At 50.2% G+C, this 7,837-nt stretch overlaps 1 protein-coding gene across 1 annotated transcript in view; it reads left to right on the top strand.

Annotated features, from left to right (window-relative positions):
- Positions 1-62: 62 nt before the first annotated feature.
- Positions 63-7,837, top strand: part of UBAP1 (ubiquitin associated protein 1) — a 37,497-nt gene continuing 29,722 nt past the window's right edge. Inside the window, exon 1 of the mRNA XM_018569045.1 lies at positions 63-217. The gene's annotated coding sequence lies outside the window, so the exon portion shown is untranslated. The remainder of the gene's footprint in view (positions 218-7,837) is intronic.

Genomic DNA, 7,837 nt, shown 5'->3' with positions numbered 1-7,837 from the left:
GTCAGACATGGTACCGCCCCCTTCTCCGGTCACAGGCTGACTTCGGGGTCTGCGCCCTTCGCTGTTGCTAGTCACGTGGCTCACGGCGCACTCTGACGTCACGCCCTGCCTGACGGAGGAAAGGAGGAAGTGTCCCAAGATGGCGTCGTGCACTGAGGCCGGGGAGTTGGCGTTGTAGGCTGGATTAAGCGGCGTGTGCGGAGTGGCTGAGCTGTGGGTAAGTGCGGGTCTGGGAGTGCTGGGTGTGTGTGAGGTGCTAACAACAGGCGCGTAGGGCAAAAAGCTGATGAGAATGACTGAGTCCCGAGGAGGGGGAACGCTGACTCTGTCCCGGGGAGGGGGAGCGCTGCCTCTGGGACGCTGGAGCTGGCTCTGCCCCGAGCGGTGGCGGGACGCTGGAGCTGGCTCTGCCCCGAGCGGTGGCGGGACGCTGGAGCTGGCTCTGCCCCGAGCGGTGGCGGGACGCTGGAGCTGGCTCTGCCCCGAGCGGTGGCGGGACGCTGGAGCTGGCTCTGCCCCGAGCGGTGGCGGGACGCTGGAGCTGGCTCTGTCCCGAGCAGTGGCTGGCTCCAACACTTCATGATATTTGCTGTAATAAGCACTTAAAATTCCCCTGAGCCCAGACTATGAACCTGAAACTTTTTACATAGGTAGTAAAAAGAGCTTTATAGACACTCTGACCTCTCTGGCCGCTTTTAGCATAAAGTTAATATTTCTCAAAGATCACAACGAAGACTCTAAAGTCCAGTTACGGAGCCCGCTCATGCCATGCCATGCTATGTTACATGCGTTGGTGCGCTGCCATCCATTGTGAACCTGCGCAAATCTGAACACGGAAGCTACAAGGACCTCCCACCCGATCAGCCCCGGGTCTGGGTGCTCCCCACCCCTTAGCTGACCATAAAGGTGCGGGATGCTTATGCTGACATCATTGACCTTATACGGCCACGTTAGGTGGGTGTCATGTAGCCACATAAGGTCAATGATGTCATAGCACCCCGCCCCTCTGCTTACATCAAAGTGCGGGCAGGGGAATTCTCCACCTGCAGCTGATTCAGTGGCCTGGATGGAGCTTGTTCTGTTTTCGGGATGAGCTCTTTCCAGGTTTGGGCTAGGTTGGGTCACGTTGGATTTGGCCCTTAACCCTTTCTCAGCCACCGGCGTGAAGCTGGCTGCAGGGACCTGTATACTCCCGGCTTGTTTACATTCGCTCAGGACACTGTTGGCTGGTTAATGACAGTGATCTCTTCCACATGTACTTCCACGTGCCCCACACCTGACCCACCCCCACCATGTATCCCGGGATGACCCGTCTAGGTTCCCGGGGACATTCATGGCAGGTGTCAGCGGCTAGAGCAAAGGATCGTTTGTGCCCCTGGGTAGAATGAAACCGGAAGCAGAGAGCTTTGTATCACTTCTAGTTTCAGCGATGTCATAGTTCTGCCCGCTGTGGCCGTGGATGAAGCTAATTGAGCACGACCTGTACTCCTTTTAGCTTCAATAGAGTGCTGAGGTGACTAATAGACCCCTGATGTCTCCTGAAAGTATGATATGGGGGGTGGGGCTTGTCAGACCCCTGTCGATGGCAATAAAGTTTAGTTTAAAAAAAATTAAACTTTAAAAAAATAGCCACTACCCAAATTTTTTTAGAGGTTAACTCCGGGGGAAAACTTAAGTGCTCGTTTTGGTCTAGGTGCAAAAATAGTTATACTTATTTGAACCTTGCAGCCTGCTGGCTGCCAGACCGGTCCCTGCAGCCTGTCTCCTCCTCTGCTGCAGCAATGGTATGTCACCCCGCATCCTCGCGTCTTATACACTGTGTATAGAACGTGATGATTCAGGGACCTTAGACTGCTGCGGTAAAGGGGGAGAGAGGTACCAAGGATTGGTTGAGGAGCAGGCCAGCTCAGAGGTTTCGGGGGAGTACAGGTTTTTTTTGTTTCTTAGACCAAAACAATGTAAGCCTTGTAGTGCCGAGCAAGCCCCACTGCAAGGGTTAAGAAACTGTTGTGGCCGGAGTTCTTCTTTAAGGGCTTGTTCACTCCATATACAGTGCATTCCGGCGCGGTTAGCTGCTGGAACGCACTGTATTGCATCCTGGCTGGCTTCCCCTACGGGGGGGGGGTGGCGTTGACTTCAATGGCACCGCAGCCACGCCCGCAGTCCCAGTCGCCCGCACCCGAACGTGTGGCACATTAATGCCTGCATTCCGGACCAGTGCGATCTGAAAAAATGTGCATGCGTTCTTTTTTTAGATCGCACTGGACTGCAATGCAGGCATTGATGTGCAGGCTGGGGGGCGTGGCTGCGTTGCCATTGACTTCAATGCACCCTCTCACCCCTGAACGCAGGAAGCCGGCAGGGATGAGATAGTGTGTTCCAGCAGCCAACCACGCTGGGACACACTGTATATGATGTGAACGAGTCCTCAAGCCCTGCACCCCAACATGCACGCACATACAAATGTAACTTTGTGTGTGTCAGTTTCGCCTTCATGCAAACAACGAGCTGCATCTGGCTGCGCACATCAGACTGGGAACCGTAACTCTGTGTCCATCCTTCACCATTAAATATGAACTGATGACGTGCAAAGGCACTTAAAGCGCCACCAATGGTCAATTTTGGGTACTGCAGTTCCTCACACTTTCACGGGCGCGCGGTTGTTGAGGCGTGACATGTTTGGTATCTATGCACTTGATACAACCTCACCTTTTTATATCGGGTGTTATATTTGTGTGCACCAAAATTACCTTTTAACATAGTCGATAAACTTTTGTCCATAATCAGTTTCTCTAATGTCATGTGACATTAAAAAAATTACGTTTCCCACCATTTTATTCTGCGTTCAGCAAATATGCATTTTTTGGGGAGCTTTTAAAGGAGAACTATGAGGTGATTGCTTTTCACTCACCTCATAGTTCTAGCCGACCTGTGACAATGAGACTGTCACAGGTCGGCTCAGTAGATCGGTAGGTGTGCGAACACATACCGGCGTTCGCTCACTTCTCGATCCTGTCACGGCTCTCTGCCGTGAAGGGGGAGGGGCTGGATTCCCCCCTCCCCGCTCTGATCCGCCAGCGCTGACTGGCGGAACGGCCGGGGGAGGGGGCGGGTACAGCTGGCTCTGCCTCTAGATAGGCAGAGCCAGCTGTCACTCACGCAGCTGGGCGGATCTCGACATCGATGTCGGGATCCGCTCCGGCTGCGGCGTCTCAGTATACCGCTAGCTGTAGCTCCCTATATACTGAGCTTAGGGTAACGGGAGGACGCTAGTTTGTGTCCTCCCGTTACCCTAAGGAGAACTATGGGGAAAAGCCCTGACCCCCATAGTTCTCCTTTTTAAGTTATCTTCAGGCCTCAAATGTACAATTTTAATGCGTGCCAGTAATGAAAATAAACCCTTGGCAGTGAAAGGGTTAAAGTAAATCTTCCCTATGGAGAGTGCCATTGAGGTTTATGAAAAATTACTAGTTTTCTGTCTGCTGTAGCTTCGGCTTTACTGCATCGGACTTACTGTGTTAAATATTTAGAACAAAATCATTAATAATTCATGACGCTGAATGATTCTTCTTCACGCTGCGTGTCCTTTTGGTAAGTGTGTTCTTATGAATTGAGGTTACTTTACTTTTGCACAGAGGCTGCATCCGGCCCTACAAGTGAAAGTCAGGTGATGCCCCTGTGAGGTCATGTGATATGTAATCTTTTGCCCGGCAGCTCTTTGGTCTGTGGCGTCTATCGGGTGCAATGATTGCACAGCAGCAGCGTGATTATGCAGCTGAGGCCTTGTGACTGCTGCTGCGTCCTCCTGTTATTCATAGACAGTGTTTTCGGTTGGTGGATTTGAAGTGGACCTTCACCCTCCCCACCCCCTCTACTGTCATAATTGGATCTTTAAGAAGAACTGCAGGAAGTTAAAAAAAATCAACTTACCTTTGCAGCGGGGCTGCCCCTGGACTGCGAGGGTTAAGTGCTCATTTTTTCATGTGACCCTCAGTACTCACCTGATCCTCGGTCCCTCTGGGCTGCTAGATTGGTCCCCCCCCGGACCCCAATGCTCTTAGGACTGTTGATGTCATCACGTTCTTATGCAGCTCCATTGACTTGCATTAGATGGCAGGAAGCTGAGGACATAACCCAGGGGGAAAGGTGAGTGCTGACCGCTGCACGACCGAGGATCAGGTGAGTATATCTGCCTTATTTAAGCCCCCCCAGACAAAACAAACATTTACTCCTAGCAGTGCAGGGTAACCCCACTGCCAGGGTAAGGTTTTTTTTTTTCTAATTTATTCCCAGAATTCCTCTTTAGAGAACTCCAGGGAGAGACAGAATTAACCATTGCAGTGGGGCCACCCCCCACACTGGAAGGGTTAAGTGCTTGTTATGTTTAGGTAGCTAAAATAACAGATATACTTACCTGAACTTCGATCCCACCCAGCTGCTAGACTGGTCCCTGCAGCCTCTTCCAGTGGTGGAATGTCCCTCTGCATCCTCACATTCAATATACTGGACGTGACAACTCACCTTAGACCTCCAGGGCAGAGAGCGAGAGAGGCCTACGGAAACAGGTCTAGCAGCCAGGTAGAATCAAAGTTCAGGTGAGTCTGGCTGCTAGACTGGTCATTGCAGCTCTTTCTCTACTCCAGTGGTGGAAATGTCCCTCGGCATCCTGACGTTCAATACACTGTACTGGACGTGACAACTCACTGGACCTTAGACCTCCAGAGCGGAAAGGGTGAGAGGTCTACGGAAACGGGTCTAGCAGCCAGGTAGAATCAAGGTTCAGGTGGGTCTGACTGCTAGACTGGTCCTTGCAGCTTCTCTCCCCTTCTCCACTCCACTGGTGGGAATGTCCCTCGGCATCCTCCCATTCAATACACTGTATTGGATGTGATGACTCGCTGGATATTAAAACGCTGGAGGGGAAGGGGAGAGAGGATGTGGGACCAGTCTAGCAGCCAGGCAGGATCGAGGTTCAAGAGAGTCTGGCTGCTAGACCGGTCCCTCTGCAGCTTCTCCCCCTTCTCCACTCCACTGGTGGAATGTTCTTCAGCACCCTCACATTCAATACACTCTACTGGGTGTGACGACTCACTGGATCTTAGACCGCGAGAGGGGAGAGAGGCTGCAGGGGCAGATCCAGCAGCCAGGCTGGTTTGATGGTGCTTCCTGCACAGACCCCCGGAGGAGAGTATAAAACAACTTCCTATGTTTATAGACCTAACAGGGTGTCTGCAGCAGTCAGACCCCTAGAGAGGAGGGTGTAGAACTTCTTCCTATGTTTATAGACCTAACAGGGTGTCTGCAGCAGTCAGACCCCTAGATAGGAGAGTGTAGAACTTCTTTCTATGTTTATAGACCTAACAGGGTGTCTGCAGCAGTCAGACCCCTAGAGAGGAGAGTGTAGAACTTCTTCCTATGTTTATAGACCTAACAGGGTGTCTGCAACGGTTCCGGTTTTGTGATGACTTATCCATAACCTTACTCTATGTTTATAGACCTAACAGGGTGTCTGCAGCAGTCAGACCCCTAGAGAGGAGGGTGTAGAACTTCTTCCTATGTTTATAGACCTAACAGGGTGTCTGCAGCAGTCAGACCCCTAGAGAGGAGAGTGTAGAACTTCTTTCTATGTTTATAGACCTAACAGGGTGTCTGCAGCAGTCAGACCCCTAGAGAGGAGAGTGTAGAACTTCTTCCTATGTTTATAGACCTAACAGGGTGTCTGCAACGGTTCCGGTTTTGTGATGACTTATCCATAACCTTACAGCAGGGTGGGGAAGATGATCTCCTTGAAATTGATCTGTGGGGAAAAAACTATCTTGGCTGCAGACAAAGTAGGGCCAATGGTTGGATGATGCCAAATCATTGGGAGCACCAAAGTAGGGTTGATAGAGTGTCCAAAAAAAGATTGTTCCATAGAAATCCACAATTTAGTATCAGGATGTCTACACCAGTCAGGGGCGCGTGCGAGGTGGACCGCTAAGTAGAGGCGAATATCTGGAAGAGCCATTCCACCTGCATACTTGGGCCTCCTGAGCATACTTGTAAGGTACTTGCCAGAAAGCCACCCCGTGTTCATGCGAGCACCCCGCAGCGTGCTCCTGTCCTTAGGCTTAAGGGCAAATATACTTAATAATGGGCGTGCGCCTATTGGATTCCGTGCACGCAAACGTTAGCATTCAATACACTGTACTGGGTGTGGCGACTCACTGGATCTTAGACCGCGAGAGGGGAGAGAGGCTGCAGGGACAGATCCAGCAGCCAGGCTGGTTTGATGATGCCTCCTGCACAGAACCCTGGAGGGGAGAGTATAAAACAACTTCCTTGGTTTATACACTGAGTGGCCAGATTATTATGACCACCTGACGTTTGTAGGCAAATTAGCTATAATCAGTTATAATTTGGCGCTGAAGTTGCTAGAGGGCCAGACCATTATAAATAGGGAGGCGGGTTGGTTACCACGACAATAGAAGTGATTTGTTTCTGAAGATACGGGGAAACAACGCGATTTAACAGCCTTTGAACGTGGGATGATTGTTGGCGCTCGGAGCCATGGAGCGAGTATCAGCAAAACAGCAGAATTCGTTACATGTTCAAGAGGGGCTCATTGTTAAAGTGTTTAAAGACCGGACTGTCAGCCGAAAATCTGGGTCTGAACGTGCGAATTGTGGCCGTCAGCAACTCGTCAATGTTGGGGCAAGACTGGAGAAGACAACAGAAGGGCGACAGTGCCGTGTCAGATTCCTCGCATCACCTTTCAACATCTCGTGGAGTCACGAGGCGGCCCAATGAAGTCATCTCGTGGAGTGACGAGGCGGCCCAACAAAGTACTGATGGGGTGGTCATAATAATCTGGCCACTCAGTGTATACCTAACAGGGTGTCTGCAGACCCCTAGAGAGGAGAGTGTAGAACTTCTTCCTATATTTATAGACCTAACAGGGTGTCTGCAACAGTTCCGGTTCTGTGATGACTTATCCATAACCTTACAGCAGGGTGGGGAAGATGATCTCCTGCAGTAGAGGTGTGAGTGCTGGCGGACGGCCTCTCCCGGGACTATAAACCTGTAATTTACAAGCTAAATATAAGGGAACTCCTCCTGAGTCAGATATATTTTAAGTCACATACACAAGGACACATTGTATGAAACTGTTCATTAGCGGAAGCAAGTAGCAATTCTGTATTACAAAAATAGCAATCTAAGTTTCCAAGTTCATCCAGCGACAGGCGGACGTCCGACCTGATTGGATGATAGAAACCCGAGTTGATCACATTGTATACGTATCGCATAGGGCAGCTTGTTTTCTCTTTTGTGCGGCTAGTGCGTGGAATGTGTTCCCCGGACATTTCGGGGTATTTTCTAAAATCTGCACAGTCACTCTGTGATTCTGTCACCTGATAATGATGTCATTGTATGTTTAGAGCGTGCCTTAAAAAATGACTCATTCAGAGTCTGAACTGTTTATTTCACATTTTATGTAACAGGAAGTCGGAGATTTCATGAATGGCTCACTCTGTGCCACTTATGGAACATCAACATTTACCTTTTAAGAAGTCACTTCTGTGAAAGTGACACTAAACTCAGGAATTAAATCTTAGAAATACATTCAAGTAACAGAACTCTGAACAACAATGTATCTTATTTGTGTATCACTCGGCTGTAGATCCTCCAATCATCTCTGAATTGGTGATGACACTGTCCTTCCTTCTGGAGGGTGGCTACTTCTGTTACCCATGGTCCCTATGTGTGTTGTAAAGTAGTCACCGCTCCAAGCTCTCTCCAGAGCTCTCTCTCTCTCTCTCTCCATGATGTTGCACCGCCCCTCCATGAAAATGCACCT

The sequence above is a fragment of the Nanorana parkeri genome, unplaced genomic scaffold (genome assembly GCF_000935625.1).
Source record: "Nanorana parkeri isolate BGI_ZX_2015 unplaced genomic scaffold, ASM93562v1 scaffold1280, whole genome shotgun sequence".
NCBI lineage: Eukaryota > Metazoa > Chordata > Amphibia > Anura > Dicroglossidae > Nanorana > Nanorana parkeri.
Note: the sequence above shows the minus strand (reverse complement) of the source record. Positions and strands in the feature narration are given on the sequence as shown.